Consider the following 22,167-nt stretch of genomic DNA (forward strand, 5'->3'; position numbering starts at 1 on the left):
CTACACGTTTCGTGGAATAGAAACCCAGTAAAAGTTGGTTTTATAAACAATGACATTTTTTATCCACCAATGATGTTACGAGTCTGATTTAACTGCGTGTGTGTATATATGTTTAGTTCCATAAGACACAACAACTGTTCTCTAGAGTTACAGTGAACCGACCTATTGAGATGCTCTGTGGTCAGTTGGTGAACTAGCTATCATCTTAAAAGACCGTCAGTATAGTAAATGTTTTATATTTAGAATTTTATTATTGGAAATCAGTTGATGTCCAACATCTTCACAATATCAACTGTTTGTTAGATGTATTGATTTTTTATTCACTGATTTCTGTTAGAAGAAAATACTAAAGAAAAAAAATGCTGGCTTATATTTATAAAACAAGCCAGGCATGCCTTAGTGGTCTGAGTGTGAGTGATTCATGATTCACGTACTATTATCACATAAACGTGCTGCTTTGGGGTCCATATGTATACTGTTAGAGTGATGATCAAATCTCATTATTCAATTATAAAAGCCCAATGGTTGACGGTTGGTATGTTTGACTATCTGCCTTCCCTTTACTCTTACTACACAAAATGAGGGATGGCTACTCGCAGATAGATTTTATGTAGCTTTGAGCGAAAATACTAACACAAACAAAACAAATTGTAAATAGAACGAGGTTGTGAGGAATGTAATTCGTTCGGATAGAATTAGGGACGCTTAAAATCGCATACACATTATAACAAAATTTTGACAGATTTTCATACAAGTTTCCATGTGTGAATACAAATATTTATATTATATATATATATATTACGATTAGATCATTTATAAATTCGAACTGTTATCATATTGTAAATGTGTGTGTGTAGCCTGATAGTACAATAGTAGAAGACAAAAAGACTAACATACGCATTGCAAAATTTCTCTAACGGACTTTATTTCTTTCTTCTGATAATTATCCACAAAAATTGTTTATGTACTGGTAACTATGAAAGAACGTCCCTCAAAAAAGACCAGTTAGTTCTAATTAGCTTTTCTAAAGTATATTAATTAACAAAATGATAAACAACCTTAAAGATGTAGCACAAAATTCTAAATGTCAGTTATGATCTCTTTTTCAGATTTTGCTGACCCTTTTTTGTTGTTGTTGACATTTGTTACTCAGATGACATATGTGCTGAACTAACTACTTGTGACATTAACCTCTGATGAGATCACAATTAAGACTGAACTAACTACTTGTGACATTAACCTCTGATGAGATTACAATTAAGACTGTAAATATTTTATATTCTACCTTTCTTTGACTTAAATAGCTAACTTAAATAGCCGTCGAGTAGCTTTGCGAGAAATTTAAGACAAACCGACATTCCTGTGCACAAATTTGGAAAAGGCGTCTTGTTTTTTAATATAGTTTAATTTTTTTTCGATCCGTTTTTAACTTATGCTGTAATAAATATATACATAATATCAGATTATGTCATCATAAATAAATTAAAATATAATATTCTACTTGCTTCAGACTTTGCTTCCGTTTTCTCTGTGTTGTTTAATTTCTCAAGTACGATTTTTTTTTTTTTAAGTTAGCTTCACCCGCGAAACCGACAAATTTGACAATTTGCTTCGAGCAACATTGGAACTTTTGAGGTTTATAATAACGAGGATTCCCCCGGTGAGACAGCGGTAAGTCTTCCAATTTAGAATGCTAAAATTGGGTGCTCGATTCCACGTGGTGGATACAACATGTAACCCGGTGTGGCTTCGCTATTAATAAATTACAATAACGAGTACCAACAGATATAAACAGTTTTGCTTATTCATGTAGTTTTCTACGAACACTATTCTTCACCACTTCAAGCAGTTATATAAATATAGGTTTCTAACAATATCAATATTTTGTGAAAAGCCACCAGTTTTTCTCATTGTCGCATAAACAAATGGATTGTGTTTACTCCCACAAAAATTTGAGTACTTTGTATTATCAGTTCCAATATTCAGCATTTCACATTATTGTGAGAAACAAGGACTGTTTAAAAGAAATTATAATTGTAATACTCGGATGTTTGTAAGTTGAAATTGCACAAATTACATGAAATATTTCCAAGATATTTGAAGAATTGTTTTTAAAAAAATCTGTTATATCTTATTATACCTCACCAATATTCAGAAAATTTTTGATTGAAAACTATTGTTGTTTCCTTAGTGCAAAACTACACATCATGGGGAATCGAACCCCGAATTTTAGTAGTGTAAGTTCGTAAGCTTGCCGCTGATAACCTATGAGACTTTTGGAAACAGCTGGGAAATATTTACTCGTTATGTGTGATTTACTTATTTTGATTTTTTAAAAGTTAAAGCATGAATCACAAATACTTGAAACAGAACAGTTAATTTATAATATAATATCAACATGTGTAGGACTTAAATCAAACAACTAGTGGCTTTTGTGGCAATTGCATCATATTCCGTGAAGTAACATTTCTGGTTTATCTATATATATATAAAACTACAATAGCTTTTTGTTTTCAAAATGACTTAACTGGTCAAATCTCTTTTGAACTTCCATTTCGTTTCGGGTTTATTCAGTTTTCAAACGACCTTCGCTAGGGGGCGGGGTCATTCTGGGATCATGCTGACATTTGACGTGATGGATGGGCGAGTGTTCAATGGGTTAATGGATGGGAGCAATTAAAGCAAACAGCAAACTAATGAATCACTGCTGTAGCTGCTAGAGACAGATACTCCCGTCAGACTTTACCCACGGAACCATACATGATTCACCAGATAAAATTTATTTTCGTGAACCGCCTTTCGATCAGCTGAGCTATTAAAAGTTTTCCTGCAGATCTCGCTATGTATTTATATGGCAAGGTCGTCCCGGAGCAATGCGCTCCTACACACGTTTTGTTTTTTTACGGAACGCACTATGACCAGTAGGGATGAGCATAAGTAGTAGGTGGACAAACCTATAGAGGGCGCAAGATTCAGTTCTCTTGTTGATAATCATGAACACCAAGTTTTTAACGTCGATAAAACGTTAACCGCTCCAGTGATGTGTTGAAAATTATCCGTAATGAAGCTCATTGTAAAATATACTTTCACTTTACCTATACAGCATTTCTGTTTTGTTGTCCCGTTTCCCTAACTCCACTCATTCATAATCACTTCTAATGTGTTGGAAATAGTAATGCTGAAGTACCTAATTTATCTGTTTGTTTTCGAATTTCGCGCAAAACTACAAGAGGGCTATCTGCACTAGTCGTCCCTAATTTAGTAGTGTAAGACAAGAGGGAAACTAGTCATCACCACCCACCACCAACTCTTGGGCTACTCTTTTACCAACGAATAGTGGGATTAACTGATGCATTATAACCCCCCACGGCAGAAAGAGCCAGCACATTTGGTGCGACCGGGATTCGAACCGGCGACCCTCAGTTTACGAGTCGAACATTTTAAACTACCTGTCCATGCCGGGCTCAACCTAATATCAAATAATTCCAATGTCTTTGCATTGAAACATATTGAGCTATTCGGATTCATAATAATATTCTAGGCCTTAATCTTTCCTCTTTTTTTGTTTGAGTCTAAAACGTTTTGTTGTTTTAACCCCTCTATATCATAGATGATGCGAGTAACAATGTAATTCTTTATATATCTGTTTCACTAGTACACATCTCAACAACTCATTCATGTAGAACCATCAAAACAGTTCTTGAATCTGATTTGCTCTGGCGGAGCTGCTCACGAGGTATATACACGTGAAGACTTTAGAATGAACAAGTTTGGAACTTTTGACATCAATTTCCATATGATCACTTAAAATTCGAAAGCAGATCTGGCAATCAGTATAACGCAGGATTCGTATTAAGAATATTTCTTTACTTTCTTATAGAAAGAAACATACCAGTATTTGCTTTTCGTGTGACTTTCTTCAGATATACATTGTAGCATGGTTTCTTTAACACTGGTTTTAAACCGAAAATTTTAAACCTCCTTCTTGGCTTATTAATTCTGTTTCCCACTTGTGAAATCATAAAGAAAGGAAAATTCTTCAAAAATGTATTACTATAAAGAGGATAATGATTTCTTTTAACGTTTGTAATGCAGATAGACAGACACGTGGAAATATCAGTGAGCACGTTATTCAGTTTATTACATGTTTTATATTTTCTTGTTAAAACAGGGTAAATTTTAATAAAAGATAGATAACTGTTGATGTAGATTTGTGCTTTTTATGAGGCACAAAGCTACACAATGAGCTAGCAGTGTTGTGCCCACCGTGAGTATCTAAACTCAGTGTTTAGCGTTATAAAACTAGATTTGATGTTGAGTCACTGGAGGGTTAAACTTAAACTTCACTGTTATATTATCGCTAAATATTTATACATAATAAAATGTTAATGGTTTATTAATTTTTTTACTTTCAGCAATGTTGCACAGTAGTAATTTAGAACGCTTGTTTGTTTTTCTTAAAACAAAGCCACAAAGGGCTATCTACCCCGGCATGGCCAGGTGGTAAAGGCACTCGACTCGAATTCGCTGGTTAGAATCCCCGTCACACCAAACATGTTCGATCTTTCAGCCGTGGGGGCGTTATAAAGTGACGGTCAATCCCACTATTCGTCTTTAAAAGTGTAGCCCAAGAGTCGGCGGTGGGTGATGATGACTAGCTGCCTTATTTCTAGTCTTACATTGCTAAATTATGGACGGCTAGCGCCGATAGCCCTCGTGTAACTTTGCGCGAAATTCAAAACAAACCAAACCAAAAACAGGCTTTCTGCTGTGTCCACCGATTGGACTTGAACTCTTCATTTTAGCGTTGTAAATTCGTATACTTACCACTGTCCCAGCAGGGGACATTTAAAAGGCCTACCACTGAAGAAAATGTTGATAAATATTATTTTTCCCTGGTAAAATTACAGGTATAATACTGATATATTCATAAAACATTATCTAAAAATCAAAATTGTTGAAAAGTCCATCGTTTATTTTTGGTTGGTCTAGAACTTTTTAGCTCTTGATTTTCCTTCGGCTAAGAAGCCGTAGCATGGTCAGGTGGATTAGAACGTTTAACTCGTAATCTGAGCGTCTCGGGTTAGAATCCCCGTCACACCAAACATGTTTGCCCTTTCAGCCAGTCCATCCCTACTATTCGTTAGTAAAATAGTAGCCCAAGAGTGGGTGGTGGGTGATAATGACTAGTTGCCTTTTCTCTAGTCTTACACTGCTAAATTATGTATGGCTACATATTTCTCATGTAGTTTTGCGCGAAGTTCAAAAACAAACAAGCAAACAATTCTTGGGCTAAAATATCTATGGAAAAAGAGATAAACATAAATTTATACTTAATAGCATTAAAAAATAAAGAATTGTGGATCAACTTAGGAAACTAAGACTATCCAGAAAGAGACCTGAAACAACTCGCACTTCAGCTGTGATAAGTGAAGTGAGGTGTCTTGAAACAAGCAACAATCAACAAAAATGAAGTTCAGTGGCAAAAGATGTCTGTGCGTCTCAGTCAGTAGTCTATCATATTTCCAGATAAATCGATGGTAACTGTCTGAAAGGTTTCATTCTGAAGATTTTCCAAACTTGAATTTGGGTTATTACTTTTGGGCGGCTCTTTACATTTTAATACCAGTTTTCAAGTAAATCGATTCAGTCATATCTGGGTGACCCCCAGTGACACAGCGGTATGTCTGCGGATTCATACCGTTAAAAACCGGGTTTCGATAGCCCATTGTGTGGCTTTGTGCTTAATTCTAAACAAAAACATATCTGAGAATCTCCCAAAGCTTCTTAATTTCCCATATTTGGGTTCCTCTCATGAATTTTTCGAAAATAAACATCTTTTCTTGACTTATAAGCATTAAGGATCAAAAACACGTGCAAAAAGCCAACGCCCCCCGCCAGTACAGCCGTAAGTCTACAGATTTACAACGCAAAAATTAGAGGTTCGATTCCCTTCGGTGGGATCAACAGATAGCCCGATGTGGCTTTACTTTAAGAAAAACACACACAAAAGCCAAATCGTTTTGTTAAAGTTTGTGGGTATAGTTCGAAAATCAAGTAATTATAAAAACGGATACATGGGATGAGAAATTCTATACAAATATTATGAATAATAAAAACTACATTAACTTTTATAAATGGTATTATTTTTATAATCTTGTCACTAACACACTGACAATATAAACAATAAATTTAAACAGTCACTGCTGAAAACTAAGAGTGAACCTCATCTCTGCGGTTCTTAAACATATGATATCAATTCGCCGATCAGATACAGGCTGTGAATTGTCATGTTTCTATAGCCAATCAATCTATTTTAATAATAATCGTCTAACTTATGGGCACAAGGAATATATTCTTTATTTAATTCATCGAAACGTTTTAATGGTAGATTATGAAACTGTTTCTGATACCGTGCTTATATAATTGTATAGAAGTTCCGAAAAAAACTACCTTAATGTTACTATTGAGTCACTTTCTCACCGATATATAGTTTAGTGATGTCCTTCTTGTAACAGTTAGTTTTTCACCTTGAAAGAATTCACATGGAATAAGTAACCTCATACAGAAACAAGTTCTCAAGTTTTGTGTCTGGCAGTTTTTTTTTAAATTTTAAATCACTTTGAAAGAATAAACCAGCAAACAAACAGACAACGTTCTTTCCTCAATTTATTATAAGTTATAATTTTTACATAATGGTCCAGTATCATTATGATTTTATATTTAAATATAAAACCAAAAGGTTCACTAGAGCTCCATTATGCTATTCAATAAATCAGTTTGGTCATGCTTTGATTTTTAATTCCTGGAATTGTGTGTGTGTTTTTTTTTCTTATATCGAAGCTCCATCGAGCTATCTGCTGTGTCCGCTAACCCTTGATTTTAGCGTTCTAAATCCATGGACTTATCCCTGTCCTAGAATTGATGCTTACAAGATTCTGAAAGTATATGCCTATATGTTAACTTTGACTTGTTTAATAAATACGTAGTTTTAAGCAAATAAGATGAAAGTTTATTTACCCCCGACTAGTCAACCAGGTTTTCCACTTAGGGGGGTAGAGATGTTTAAGAGTGGTCAATAAATTAAAAACTGAAATGGATCTAAATTTTTAATAACATTGTCATAAAAACAAATCAATTTAAATATAATAGAGCTTATAGAATTTTTTTCTTTTAAATCTAATCCTCTGCTATTCAAAGACTAGAAAGTCTTCATTCGTTCTAAAAATAAATGAATAATTAAGTAAAAAATAATAATTTAAAAAAAGACGAATAAAGCGAATTAAAGTTACAAAAATAAAACTCGTCAAACAATTATTGAGCATTTAAATAAAAATCGTCATTTGAAGACTTCTCAAAAATTTAAAAGATTTTATCTTTTGGAGTGTAAACACGTCTCCGTTTCTATTTTTAGTTTTGCTGCTTAATATAAGTTAGTTATTTTCTATTCTCATTTCTACACCCCAAATATAAAATGTAAGTATATATAGACAGTTTTTTTGTCTAATTCATCAATATCATAAAGAATGAAAAAGCAATTATGGACATACGAAAACAACTTACTAAAATGAAATGCGCACTTATTGTTAGACATCTTTTCTTATGGTGTCAATGGCTTAGCAGATGAAATCCCACGATTTGATGCTCTATTATTTTACCACACGCTGGAGACGACAGGAAAGATCACACAGGTGAGGTTATCGACTTTAAAGGGATCGGACGGCATGATTTATGGCGGGAAAATTTAGCTACTCGTGTATGTCAGTTGTGAAAGCAGAAAAAGTTTTACTAGTTATGTTTCTACCCATGTCAGTAATTATTGAATTATACGCTGCTGTCTTTCCTTCCTGCTTATAAGTCCAAGAAAATGTATTTGAAAAAACAAACAAAGAAACGAATGTTAATTTCTTCGTTAATTATACTTCAACAACTCATGAGGAAAACAAACAAAAATACGAAAACGTCATTCCAACAAATCTATTCAGAAAGGTAAATGAGTAATTAACAATTTAAAATATTGTATTTTTTTCATAATCTCGATGATGTACTGTTAAGAAGGTATTCAGAGCCTTGTATTCATTTTAATAAATATGTAGCCTTTGGAATGAAGCAATTGTACTTTTGATAAAGCTTAACCAAGTTGCTATAGTTTCTTACGTTCTTTTCAATGGAGTACTCATATTCTAATTCATCAAAAGCAATACCATAACTCTAGTTTTGTGCGTTCGCTTGAATATAACTGTCAAAGTGATTGTGGAAATTTCAAACACTTCTTTCTGGCAGAAAGTTGAAATCGCAAATTCTTGTTTCTGAAAGAATACTAAAATTTAAAATACCTCTTTCTGGCAGGATGCTGAAATTTCAAATAGTCCTTTCTAACAGGACTTTTTTCAGTAAAATTCTAAAATTTCAAATAGTTCTTTCTGACAACAACTTAAATTTTCAAATACTTGTTTCTGATAGGATTTTGAAGGTTTTGTTGAAAACACACCAAAATAAAATTATGAACGTGCATCGTGCAAAGTAGACACATTTTCGTGACAGCTGCTGCACGAACACGAGCAACTATTTAAAATTAACAAAAACAAAAGCAACGACAGTGGAAAAATAAAACAGGAGAACAAAATCCCTTAAAGACAGCATGAAAGATAGACATTTCAAAAAGACATTAAGAAAGTCTTTCTTTCGTGCTATTATAACAGCAAAACAATACAAAATCTTAGGTTTAATGCTCTTGTCATTTTCTCCTCATTTCATAGATCAGCTAAGGCATACAACCTATTTTGAAACATTGTACCTCGCAACTAGTTCTTTATGATGTTTGATATTTCTGCAGTTGCTACTTTTACATCTGGCATCAGATACGATATTAAGACAACTTTAACACAAGGAAAATTTCGTTAAACGGTATGGTGTTCTAAAATGAAGAGTTATACTAAGTATCTAATAATAAATATGGAATGTAGATCACAATAAAGGGTTAATCGTAGGCTCAGGAGCTCCTGTAACAACTTTCAGTTATATCTTTGTATATCATTTCTGAGAGGATATCAACTTCAATAATGTCATCGTTTTGTCTATTGTTGTCGAGACCATCTTCAGGCCAACATATTATTTCTGCTTCGGTAGTCCTAATACTGCTATCAAAACATTTGTGTCGTTAATCCCCACGTACGATGGTAGGCCTGTTGGTATACATTTGATTCATCGTTTGTAGTTCTGAGATTAGTTCGTTTGTTTCTTTTCTTATAGCAAAGTCACATCGGGCTATCTGCTGAGCCCACCGAGGGGAATCGAAGTCCTGATTTTAGCGTTGTAAATCCGTAGGTTTACCGCTGTACTGGCGAGGTACGTTGGCTTTTTGCACGTATGTTCTTGATCCTTAATGATTATAAATGAAGAAAAATTCATGAGAGAAACCCAAATACGGGGCAGGGGGCCGAAAAGGTAAGATAGATTTCAAATATTAAGCCTCTCCACCACCTTCCGCGTTCCTTAAAATCGCTTTTGCAGTTCGTTTATTCATCTTATAAACTTCTTTTGCAAATGCCTTGTCATCCTTCGCGAAATGATCAAAATGTTGTAAAAGTTTCCACATTTATGGTCACTTTGGTCAACCTTTCAATAACTTTTCTCTGAACTTCGTCTTTTTTTTTCTTCTTTTCTAGCTTGATCTTATAAATGCTTATCTATACGTCCGTTGAGTTTCCATTTATCGTAAACGCAGCACGATGTTGTAAGCACATTACTTATTTCGTGACAATGTGTTTTGTTGTACAAATGTTGCCAGTCGTGATATCTATCTGACCATCCATCATGGTATTGCTCGTGTCGTCTTTCTGCAAACAACCAGCATGGTTCACACTCCACAGTGCGGACAATCGAGAAACTGCGAGCAACACAAACACGACCTTTCGAGTTTTAGGTCTATTGTTATCAATACCATCTTTAGGCCAACATATTATTTCTGCTTCGATGGTATTAATACTGCTTTCAAAACATTTTTTGTCGCTACTAACCCCCACACACAATGGTAGGCCTGCTGGTATACATGTGATTCTCCTACCTCTGAAAACCTATTTAGATAATTTGTTGGTATATCTACATCTTGAAATATTACCTGTACCCCTGGTCCTGTAATACTATAGCTTGACACTTCTTTTAATATAGGCTGCAACTCTACTAATGGGTTTTAAAGATTTAACATATAAAACGTAGACAACGAATAGCACGATCGATATGTCGTAAAACCTTTTTCTGTAGGACTCATAAAAAATTAGGCCTACATGAATTTTTTAAGTGCAATATTTCTTTACTTCTTCAAACTGTATTCATTTTCACTAGGCGGCCTATTTCATTTATTTCAATTAGTTTATAAAATTTAAATTGACTTTTGAGTTTTTCTAACTTCTCTCGAGTTCCCAGAAAAAAACCTTGCTCTCTCTGACTGTATTAGCTGCATCTGCCATTTTTGTGCTATTGAACATCAACATTGCTCAGTTCATTTCGTAACAGTACACCTTGCTTCACAGGGGCGTAGCTCCTGGGAGGGTATACACCCCCCTTCATTTTAGGTGGGGGTATGGTGCATACAATCATCCCCCCTACAGTTTGGTCTGTTGAATTGTTTTATTGCATCACAGGCCTACAAATTGTGTGTTTGTTCTTGTGATTCTCGTGTTTTTACGAATTACATAATTAGGCCTAGATGTAGGCTTTTTCAGTAGCCGAAATGTTCATCTTTAATATAGGCGTGCTTCTAAGCTTTTCGATCTAAGCGATAGTTTGTAAGTATCAGTCAGTAGGCCTAAGTATAAATGCAAGTATCGTGGCAACAAGATTATTCTGTGAGTGCATGTTTACAGCTTTCATGTTTACGTAATCAGAGATTACCAATTTGCAAATTGAAGAGTCTACATAAGTGGTTGCAAAAATCATACCCCCTATCGGGTGTAAAAAAATCTAAGCCCCTGCTGCTTCATATGTTTCTTATCCTATGTTAGCTTTGATTTTGCCAGATTATTTTTTTTGTGGCTTTATTTGTTTGCTTGTTGTGTATGTGTGTTCTGATTCTGTAGTGAAGCATTACGTTGCTGGTGTTTGTGAAATAACACTATAAAACAATATATTTGAGTGGTGTAAAATATTTTATGTTCATGTAATAGCCACAGAAAATATCTGAAAACTATTTATTTACCTGTTATGTTCAAACAGATGTTTCACGTTTCTAATTACGAGTGGATGTGAAACAATCTTATTTAACAAAATTATAGGGTTGGGATAGCTAGGATTTTAGGAGGCTCTACCCGCAATCTGAGGGTTACAGATTCGAATCCCTATCCCACTATACATGCTCGCCCTTTCAACTGTTTGGGAATTATAATGTGACGATCAATCTCATTATTCGTAGGTGAAAGAATAGCCCAAGAGTTGGCTGTGGGTGATGATGACTAGCTCTGCCTTCCTTCTAGTCTTACACTGCTAAATTAAGGACGTCTAGTGTAGATAGCCCTCGTGTAGCTTTGTACGAAATTCTAAACAAACAAAATTAGTTGCATTCAAACTCTGAACAAATAAATCTACTAAAAAAACATTTAGTTTTACTTATCAGATATATCTTAGAATAAAAGCTTGTAACATGTTGAAATAAAGATCATTTTCGGGTATTTTTATGTAAATATTTGTATCGGAAAATGTTTCCATAACTTATGGTCCTCTGGTGAGCTAGTGGTAAGCTTTTAATAGAAAATGTGGGTGTCAGTTTATTTTTCCTTATGATGAAGCTCCATCGGGCTACCTGCTGAGTCCATCGAGAGGAATTGAACTCCTGATTTTAGCGTTGTAAATCCATAGATTTACCGCTGTGCCAGCGGAGGGCGGGTATCAGTTACCTATGGTGGACAGAGATCAGATATCCTACTGTAACTGATATGATTGATTTTAAAACTTTTTTGTTTTAAGCTATATTAGATTTTTTTCTCGAATATCTCCTGTTTTCTATCTAATAATCTGATTTCACACAGAGACACCTTACATAAAAGAGTGTCAGCAATTTTGTAAATCATTTCAATGTAACTACTTATTCAAATCTATTTTAGAATATATTAAGAACAAATAAGTCCTTTTAAAAAGCCTCAAACTTAAGTGTTTATTAATTATCTTACAGATGTGTTGAAAACTGTGCTTGAAATAGTTGTTCTTCCACTTTCACCTAAACTTCTAACGTTTATGTAAATACAAAGTTTACATGCGCAACTAAAAGTTTGGAAGTTATTCATTTCACTTATTAAACTTTATCGACAGAAAGAAAAAAATAGAAATATTTCTCAGTTAAAATTGTTTCAAAACACTGTTTCGTTAAAACTAAGAGCTGACTGTCGTTGGACTTTCCACCCTATACTTATCATTATTGCCAATTCTGGTAACTTCAATCTCCTGCCGGGGTAGTAATAAATTTTCAGTTATCGCTAACCAGATGAGTTTTCAACATTTTTTTTGCAGCTGTTCGTTATTTTAGAAAAGCTAAGGGGGAAAAACGTGTTTTCGTCATTTTTTTTAGTTACCGATCCTTTTAAATGATTTTTTTTAATAATTGAAGAACCCTCGTAGTATTTATTTCCAGCTAACTCTTTTCGTTGGTGAACTTGCTCCAGGACACCTGAACAACGTTCCTAATGATTTTTAAGGCTTTGGGTATGAAAATAGACGATATTTTTTTGGTATTTTTGAAAAATAAGACCTTCCTGTAACTATATTTTCTCGGTTTAGATCTGTTAATCTGTGAGTAACATGAGCAGTCTTCTAATGAGATACCCTTCCTGTAAATATATCTTTTCGGCTTAGATCTGTTAATCTGTGAGGAACATGAGCAGTTTTATAATGATATACCTTTCTGTAAATATATTTGATTCCCTTGGCTTAGATTTGTTAATCGGTAAGTAACATGAGCAATCTTCTAATGAGATGCCCTTCCTGTATCTATATCTCTTTGGCTTAGATTTGTTAATCTGTGAGTAACATGAGTAGTCTTCTAATGAGATGCCCTTCCTGTAACTACATCTCTTTGGCTTAGATTTGTTAATCTGTGAGTAACATGAGTAGTCTCTAATGAGATTTCCTTCATGTAAATACAATTAATCCCCCCAGCTTAGATCTTTCAGTCTATGAGGAACACGAGCAACTTTACAATGAGATACTATTATCTATTGACTTCTTAATGTACAAACACAAGTCGCTGCCAGTGAACTTGTCTTTATCTACCACGCAGCGTGAATTGGTGTTATGGTCTATCAAATATGACCTTTTTCTCTTATTAAAGTTTAAAACGTCACACACATAGATATGTTAAATTTAATCATTATAAGTGCACTGTCTCTCATTGAACAGCAGGACAAGTAACGAGACATCTTTGCAAATATTTTCACATAGACGTGTATATGTAGGTGCATGGCTAGTTGGAAATTCAGAACTCTAAATACGTTTTGAAAATTAGCTTTGCACTACCGTTTACAATCTTTATGAAATATAGTTCAATTAACAGTTTCAACTTGAAATAACTCTGAAGGAACACTCAGTGAATTACATACAATCTTCAATGTGTAACAGAGACTTCCCAACTAGGTTTAAAATATCATAATGAAGTATCTTGTCATATGTTTTAAATTTTATAAACTTTAAAAAGGAAAAAATATTATTATCCTTCTTTTATACTTGACAGATATGTTAACTTTTATTATTTGTATTATAAAGGAAAATAACAGCATTACGATTTAACGAACAAATGTTAATTTTTTAATTAAGAAGTGTTTACAGAACTATTTTAAACATAAAAATGTATCCAATCAAAAATTAGAAACGTTTGATGGATGTATTAAAGTAATTCTATACAACATTTCCTCCAGAACTATTTCAAAAATAAAAGAGTGGTGGCCAGTTATAAAGCATCGCTCCCATTGGTTCAATGGCAAATCTGAAGGTATAGCAAAAGTATTTCATTATGTGGCCACGTGCTCAACAACATACAAATTTTCAATACAGAGGATCATGGATGTCAGATAGAACAAGAAATCGGTTCGAAAGTATACCGCAACATTCCACAAAAACATACTCGAATTATATTTCTCTGAGAACAAACGCAACGACAGTATAGCTTCAGAAACATGTTTTATCTCGAGCGTCGTATGATTGTTGAATCTTTCCTTCAGGGTATTGCTGCTAGTTACAGTGAAATAGCTTATCTCTCCTTTGTGTATATGATTATAATACCATTCTAATTTAGCTTAGCTACAGGCCTCATAGTTATTATAGATTTCTTATGATTTTGTTTTCGATATTACAGTTTTTAATACTTTTATTTTATAAAATACATCTGAAACATAAAATGCTAGTTGAATTTTGGATGTACACTCCTTGAACAACAGGAAAAATTATATTGTTAATCATATTATCAAATTTATTTTTTTAATAATGCAATAATAAGGTAAAATTATTTGTAAATTTTTTTATATTTTGCTAAGTAAAAGAAAAATAATGTTTCTTTCGTTTGACACTAAACGTTTGTTTAGTAGTAAACAAATAATAGATTTTCTGTGCAAGATTATCTGTTTGTTTGTTTGTAATTAAGCTTTCTATTCTTTTCTCACCAGGGGTATAGAAACTCAGTTTCTAGATATATAAGTTTGCAGTGTCATTTGAGTATCAACAGCTCACGAGTTGTAGCACTTTTTTTCTCTAGATTTTATCTTTGTAATTTTTTTGTTAATTTTGCTTGTACTTCCGAAATGGTAGAACTCAAAAAGGACTTTTTCAGAACAAGTAATTGGACATAATTAACCAATCACGTTCTTGATGCTTAAATGCGAAATCAATCACGAAATAAAACTCGAATTATTTTCTGTTAAACATCCTTCCTTCTTTTTTACCTAATCCTTGTGCTTCTAGTTCAGATGTAAGTTATTGCTTTTTGGTGTACTAGCAGATAAACAACCGGATGATTGAACTTCACAACAGACAAACAGATGAAACGTGTTCACTAAAAATATTTTGAAGACATTCTGCCAGTTATGGACTAAAGGATCTTTCTATCATAAATGAGAATTTACGTAGTTAAAACGACAACCTACTCTTTGGTCCAGTTCTTATTCTGGGTACCTTAAATCTAAGAGACAATATTTTCTTCATTGTATATCCCGAGAAGAAGAATCTAAAGATATTTTGTGTCAAGATCATTAAGGTGCATTTTCGTTTGTGAGGAGTCATCATACAATTTTATGATATCAGCTTAACAAGTGACAAAATAAAGAAACCTTATCCATGCACCTGAGAACCTGCCACCTCCTCTTGTAATTTGAGCTCAGTTAAAGGGTAACTACATCAAACCTGGTTTGGGTTGGTTTAAATTTCGCTTAAAGCAACACGAAGGCTATCTGCGCTAGTCGTTCCTAATTTAGCAGGATAACACTAGAATGAAGGCAGCTAGTCATCACCCCTCACCGTCAACTCTTGAGTTACTCTTTTACAAATGAATGGTGGGATTGAGTGTCGCATTATAATGCTCCCACGGGTGAAAGGGCTAGCATGTTTGATGTAGCAAGGATTAAAATCCGCGACCCTCAAATTACGAGTCAAACATCTTAACTATCTGGTTGTGGTAAGCCTACACTAAATCTACTTACCACAAACATCCAAACCACCTGGCTGTGGTGAGCCTACACTAAATCTACTTATCACAAACATCCTAACCACCTGGCTGTGGTGAGCCTACACTAAATCTACTTACCACAAACTTCCTAACCATCTGGTTGTGGTGAGCCTACACTAAATCTACTTATCACAAACATCCTAACCACCTGGCTGTGGTGAGCCTACACTAAATCTACTTACCACAAACATCCTAACCATCTGGTTGTGGTGAGCCTACACTAAAACTACTTACCACTTTGTTTGATGTTGATCACGTGCATAATTCGTATATAGTGTATTACATAAACAATATTTTATTATTTTGAGTAATTGTGGTTCGTAATACATAGACAATTATAAAATGCATCGGGATGTTATCTGTCATAAATACTCTTTTTGAATTTTAGCACATTTATTAATTGTAACCTACCTTAGAAGATTGAATGAATCTTACATCTTACAGATATTGAAGAGTGTTGACTTCACAAAGTCCTTAATTACGCGACTAGGTCACAAGTACTATAGAAGACAGTTAATCTCGCAAGTCTAAATTCGAAGAGAAACTGCAATACATTCCTACCGAGGGTAACAAATGAAAATTGTTGAACTAAGATCTGAAAATTAACAGCTCTGATGCAATTCCTGTCGCGTCTGAGTGTGTTCTTAAAATGTAGTGTTGAAATTTAAAAGATCAAAACAATAGCTCATTAGGATATGAGTTGCTTAGCAATTTTTAGAACTGTTAATTACCACTTATTTTTATATGCTTAGATAATGACGCTTTTGCTTTTGGCGGTAGTTTTGGTCATAAGGTAGTCTTTTCAGTTATTATCTTCAGTAAGTACTTCCTTAGATGATTTTTCTCTGATGAAAAAACACAAAGGGCTACCTTATTTTCTTCCGAGTAAATTATCTTTATTAAACTTCCATTAAAATCCTATCTCTTCGTTAAACATCTCAAAGATTATTTTTTAGTAAAAGGATTATTTTTATGCAATAAGATTCTCTTAAATTTTTAAAATATTTCAAATTCCTTTTCTCAGTTAAAATACCTTAACTTCCTTTTCTTCATTTAAATACTTTAACTCTCTTTATTTCATTAAAATACCTTAATTCCCTTTTCTCCATTAAAATACATTAACTCCCTTTTCTCCATTGAAACGCATTAACTCCCTTTTCTGCATTAAAATATCTTATCTCCCTTTTCTCCATTAAAACACTTTAACTCCCTTTTCTCCATTAAAATACATTAACTCACTTTTCTCCATTAAAATACCTTAGATCCTTTTTGTTAAGCGCTATACAAAAACTGAACAACTCAAACACTCAAATATTTTTTTATGTGTGCTAATCCCTCTGTGTTTCCTCAGTGAAGTTTGAATGATAAAAACAATATTGACAAGTAGAACAACAATATAACCTTCGTTTTGTATGATCTATAAGTAACAATAGAACAAGGAAACATTCAACATTTGTAAAGAAAACAACAGCCATTTGAAAAAGATAAAAAACAGTATGTCTGTATGCACATCTCAGTAAACAACAATGTTCTATTTCGAAGATAATGCAAAAATATGGTTGCTTTTAAACAAGACATGTATATTTTATTAACGGTACTTTTTTTATTCCTCTGGTGTTAATACTTTGGTTAATCGAACAACAGATTGTAATGAGCTGAGTGAAGTCATATCAGATATTATTTAAATCAAAATCCCTTCCCCAGTAAAAGTCATAGTGTCTCTTAACACTAACTCTTTTTTTAAACACGCTTATCTACCTGCATATCAGTGAGTTGACAAACTAATTGTGGGCCAAACATTTACTTCAAACAACGAAAACGTTTTTAACATGTTTAACCACCTTCCTATCAGTGAATTGACAAAATAATCGTGGGCCAAGCATTTGTTTCTTTGTGCTCAGCTTTTACTTTATTTCAGTGTTCAAAACATTTTTACGTGGCACGATTTTATTGTCTTGAAAACGTTTTCTTACTGAGATTTTTCAAACTTTTATGTAAGCAAGAAACAACTTGACCAATGGAAGGAGCTTCATTGTATTTGTTAATCTGGTTGGCCAATTTGTTTTTGTGTTTGACAGAATATTTGATCAAGGAAGAAAATACTTTGAGTAGCAATAACTAATACAGATCATTAAATAATTATATATATATTTAAATAAGGCAGATAATTAATTTCGTTAATATGTTCTGGTCCATAAACTGCACTCCCAGTAACTCAGTGGTAAATTTGATGGCTTATAAGGCTAAAAACCGGGATTTGATACCTGTGGTGAGCACAGCACAGATAGCTTATTATTTCCTAAACAGCTAACAAACAAAATAAAAAAATACCATAAATTAGTAATTAATGCTGTATTGTATATAATGTATACACCAATTAATTAAAATATACAGGGAATAAATTACTTGTTTTTAGAGATTATTTTATCTCTTAATATTTGAAACCTGCGTATTTGAAAAAAATATTTAATCAGAGCGCTTCTTCAAAAATCATATCCTTGAACCCAGGTCCTATGGCTTTGAGTGGTTATAACGATAGCTTAACCGCACAGCGGTCACGCATCCATCAAGGACTTACTTGACAAGCTGAGGTCACGTGACCTGTTATAGACGATTGGAGACAAGCCGAATAGCGTTTGCCTTTGGGTGTGCAGAAATCCGGTTATTGACGTAATTTATATTGAAATTGTGCTGGTTACTTTATAGCTGTAGCAGTTATGTGCGTGACATTGTTGTGTTGTGAAACAATGATTGATATGGCGCTGTTAAAGCAGGTGCCAGCCTTGCATTTTAAGGTTTTTTTTCTGTGTTTTTTTAAGTGACGATGTAATTTTATCTTACCTGTAGACCTAACAAAGTTTCCGACAATCAATCTACTAAAAGCTAAACTTGCATGTTAAAATAACACGTCAACCACTGAGTTATTCTTGAACGACCCGTGTTAATATATGCATATATTACGTAAGAACAGACGTAGTTTCTATCTACTTAAATCAGTTACTGAAAATATATACCTTTTGTCGTCTATTTTTATGATCCTTATTACTAGTCACTTGAGCATTATAAATTCACTTATCTTATATTTGAGAAAAGACTTATCTTAAAAAAAAACCAAAGACCAAGTAATAGAAACATGTTAAATTTGGACTTATTTTTCCTCAAGTCTTCGAAGAATATCGTAGTAATGTTTTTGTTTTATTTGGGAAATGAGGAGCTGCAGTGGTTAGGTACCGTTCTAGAAATTTACAGTCAATCCTTATATGATGGCCCGGCATGGCCAGGTGGGTTAAGGCGTTCGACTCGTAATCTGAGGGTCGCGGGTTCGCATCCCCGTCGCAACAAACATGCTCGCCTTTTCAGCCGTGGGAACGTTTTAATGTGATGGTTAATCCCACTATTCGTTGGTAAAAGAGTAGCCCAAGAGTCGGCGGTGAGTGGTGATGACTAGCTGCCTTCCCTCTAGTTTTACATTGCTAAATTAGGGACGGATAGCGCAGATAGCACTCGTGTAGCTTTGTGCAAAAAACAAACAGTTCTCACATGCACTTACCTCAGAGAAACAACATCCCGTTTGTACGCTTAAGCCAGACAAACTACAATACCTACATACGTCTACTTCGGAAAACAATACAATCTCTGTATAGATTTAAATGAAAATAATTACAATCCCTATATACACTTTCCTTAGAAGAGCTACAATCCCTGTACACATTTACTTTCGAAGAAGTGCTATTCCTGTTTACACTTACATCAGTAGAACTGCAGAAAATAAGGTTCTTGCTTTGAAAGATGTTTCTTTTACAGAATTTTGGAATTTTAAACCTTGAACCAACTAAAACCTACAATAACAGTTTTTTCTAGCAGTAGATCATTGGATTTTTTTTATGACTCACTTATTTTATTCCATCACCTGACCTGATGTACTCTCTTCATTGATCAGTTTGTCAACTAATTAAATAGGCTTATTAGTCATATGTCCTAATTAACTAATGTTAACTTTCTTTCACGGATTTTATACACTTCAACCGTTAGGAACTTCGTGTTATGAACTATTAATTATTATTGAGTTTCATTCTTTAGATTAGGGCCATAATAAATTAACTGAATGACATTCGTTTTAAATATCTTTTTATTTCTATATGTATTTTCGGAGGTTCCCCGAAATTGTTTTGTTTCAATAGTAAATAAAACCAAAATTCAGAGTAAATGTTTTTTACGTATTGCTTTTAAAATACAAAATGCATAATTATTCTCGTAATTCATAGCAAGCGCATATTTTACTGATTTCACAACAATACAAATTACAACGTTAAGCGTTTCCTATGTGACATCATTTTAGTGTCAACCGACTGACTGACAGACAACACATTACTGTGTTGTGGTGCGAGTGAGTAAAAAAGGTGACCCCCTCCAGGTTGCCTGCGATCCCCTTTTGAGGAAATTACCAAAGTATTGCAACTTGTTAAATGAAGAGCGAGAATAAACAACACATTTGCCTAATCAACATGTTTAGTATCTGGAAAGCTATAAAAATGTAGAAACAAAATAACAAATAGAAAAGCAAAGTAAAATTGTTACGTTTTCTAATTCGGCAGTATTTTTACACACTTACTGTAGTAAAATAACATTTGTTGAAATGAAATTATTAAATTTAGCTTATTTCTGTCGTCTATCAAAATATTATTTTCTTCTTCTATCAGGTGTTTTTGTTTGTCAACTTAAGAAAACGCAGTAGACAAAAGTAAAACCATCCACAAAAAGTACTGGAGACTACATTATCCTCAGAGGATGATTTTTATCTCATGTTTGAAGTGCCTTAAATGTGTTTAGAAGTTTTTAAGTGCAAAACACGCACGAACTTGCAGGCAAACACTACCAACAACGCAATGAATTTACGTAGAGCTTTTAAAACTTTAAAAGGAAAATTAAAATAGTGCAAATATTAAAACTAAACGGCATAAAAATGTTACAAAGAAATGACTCTAAGTTCAGGATTTCTTTCTCAATGGTTATATTGTCATAAAGGTTAAACTGAGGCTTCTTTAAATGCAAGTATACATTAACCTGTAGTTGTTTTTCTCGATATCCTGCTTGGATGACAAATAAAAAGGCGAGGGTCTCTCACACGCACAAAGTATGTTTTATAAATGTGTGAAAAGTAAACCTTAGCCATTCGTTCTGCAAAGTTTCCAGGAGCTAGCAAGGACAAGCAATTGACAATTCGCTATGGGTCATTAGAAAACTCCATATTTCACCAACATCCCTCCCATGTTAGTACAAAGGCTCGCCAACTTAGCTAGAACGAGGTGTATACCCCCTAGTGGTGAGTGAAAAATGTTGTATGTGATCCCTTTTTAGGCACGTGACACAAAAAGAAACAATTTGATTAGCCAAATCGGTGACCTGAGACCTTCTGGCGGTTGGAAGCGCAGATTTTCTCATGTCACGTGCTGTAAATCATTTATAATCGAGTTGTTTACGCTGGCTGCTTAGTTGTGATATCTTTCCAACGATATTTTTACATTCGTTTAAATGTTAAAAACATAAGATCAACTTAGATATCCTTCTAACAGCGTTGACTTCCGTCACCAAGACTTAGCACGTGTAAAAGAAGTGTCTGAATACACCAGGTATTTCCTTTTTACCAAACTATAAAGACAATAATATAGTGGGATATATAATTCTTAGATTTTGTCTACTGTACAAAATAAATCTATGGCCAAAGATACCAATCAATATTTGAATACTCCCAATCACTGACATTCCTGGTGTATAATACTGTCGACATTTGTCTACTAGATAAAAATTCAGTTGGTGATTAATATTGTTTTATAAATATACAATCTTTTTCAATATGTAAGTTAATTTCATATTTCCAAATTAGTTATTTTTCTCGGACCGGCATGACCAGGTGGTTAAGTCACTCGACTCGTAATCTGAGCGTCTCGGGTTTGAATCCCCGTCACACCGAACATGCTCACCGTTTCAGCAGTGGAGTGTTATAATGTGACGGTAAATCCGGCTAGTCGTTGGTAAAAGAGTAGCCTAAGAGTTGGCGATGAGTGGTGATGACTAGCTGCCTTTTCTCTATTCTTACACTGCTAAATTAGGAATGGCTAGCGCAGATAGCCCTCGTGTAGCTTTGCGCGAAATTCAAACCAAAAGTTCAGTTTCACTCGTTTATTTTTCAATATCAAATTTTCTAAATTTTTCTTGCATTTTTACACATAGATTTGACAATTTTGAAATTCTTTTTACACACAAATCTGTATTCACTCAAACTATACACTTTACACTTACATGCAACAACAACAACAAAACCGCATAACAATGTCACTGTAAACAACATTCAACTTTTTCATAAAATTCTTTCCTGCTGTGTTTTATTTTTCTTACTTTCAAAAACAGTTCTTTTTTGTTGTTTGTTTGGGAAATTTTACAAATGGCTATTGAAACTTTTATAAATT

General features: G+C 33.7%; 1 protein-coding gene across 3 annotated transcripts in view; it reads left to right on the top strand.

Annotated features, from left to right (window-relative positions):
- The window catches only part of LOC143256765 (protein tiptop-like), a 132,704-nt gene that overhangs the window by 94,446 nt on the left and 16,091 nt on the right, over positions 1–22,167 (top strand). The window contains exon 2 of one of the 3 annotated variants that reach the window (XR_013031472.1): positions 1,110–1,207. The exons of the other annotated variants lie outside the window; for them this stretch is intronic. The gene's annotated coding sequence lies outside the window, so the exon portion shown is untranslated. Of the gene's footprint in view, positions 1–1,109; positions 1,208–22,167 lie in introns of those variants that run through there. 3 annotated transcript variants of the gene reach the window in all.

The sequence above is a fragment of the Tachypleus tridentatus genome, chromosome 7 (genome assembly GCF_004210375.1).
Source record: "Tachypleus tridentatus isolate NWPU-2018 chromosome 7, ASM421037v1, whole genome shotgun sequence".
In the NCBI taxonomy this organism is placed as follows: domain Eukaryota; kingdom Metazoa; phylum Arthropoda; class Merostomata; order Xiphosura; family Limulidae; genus Tachypleus; species Tachypleus tridentatus.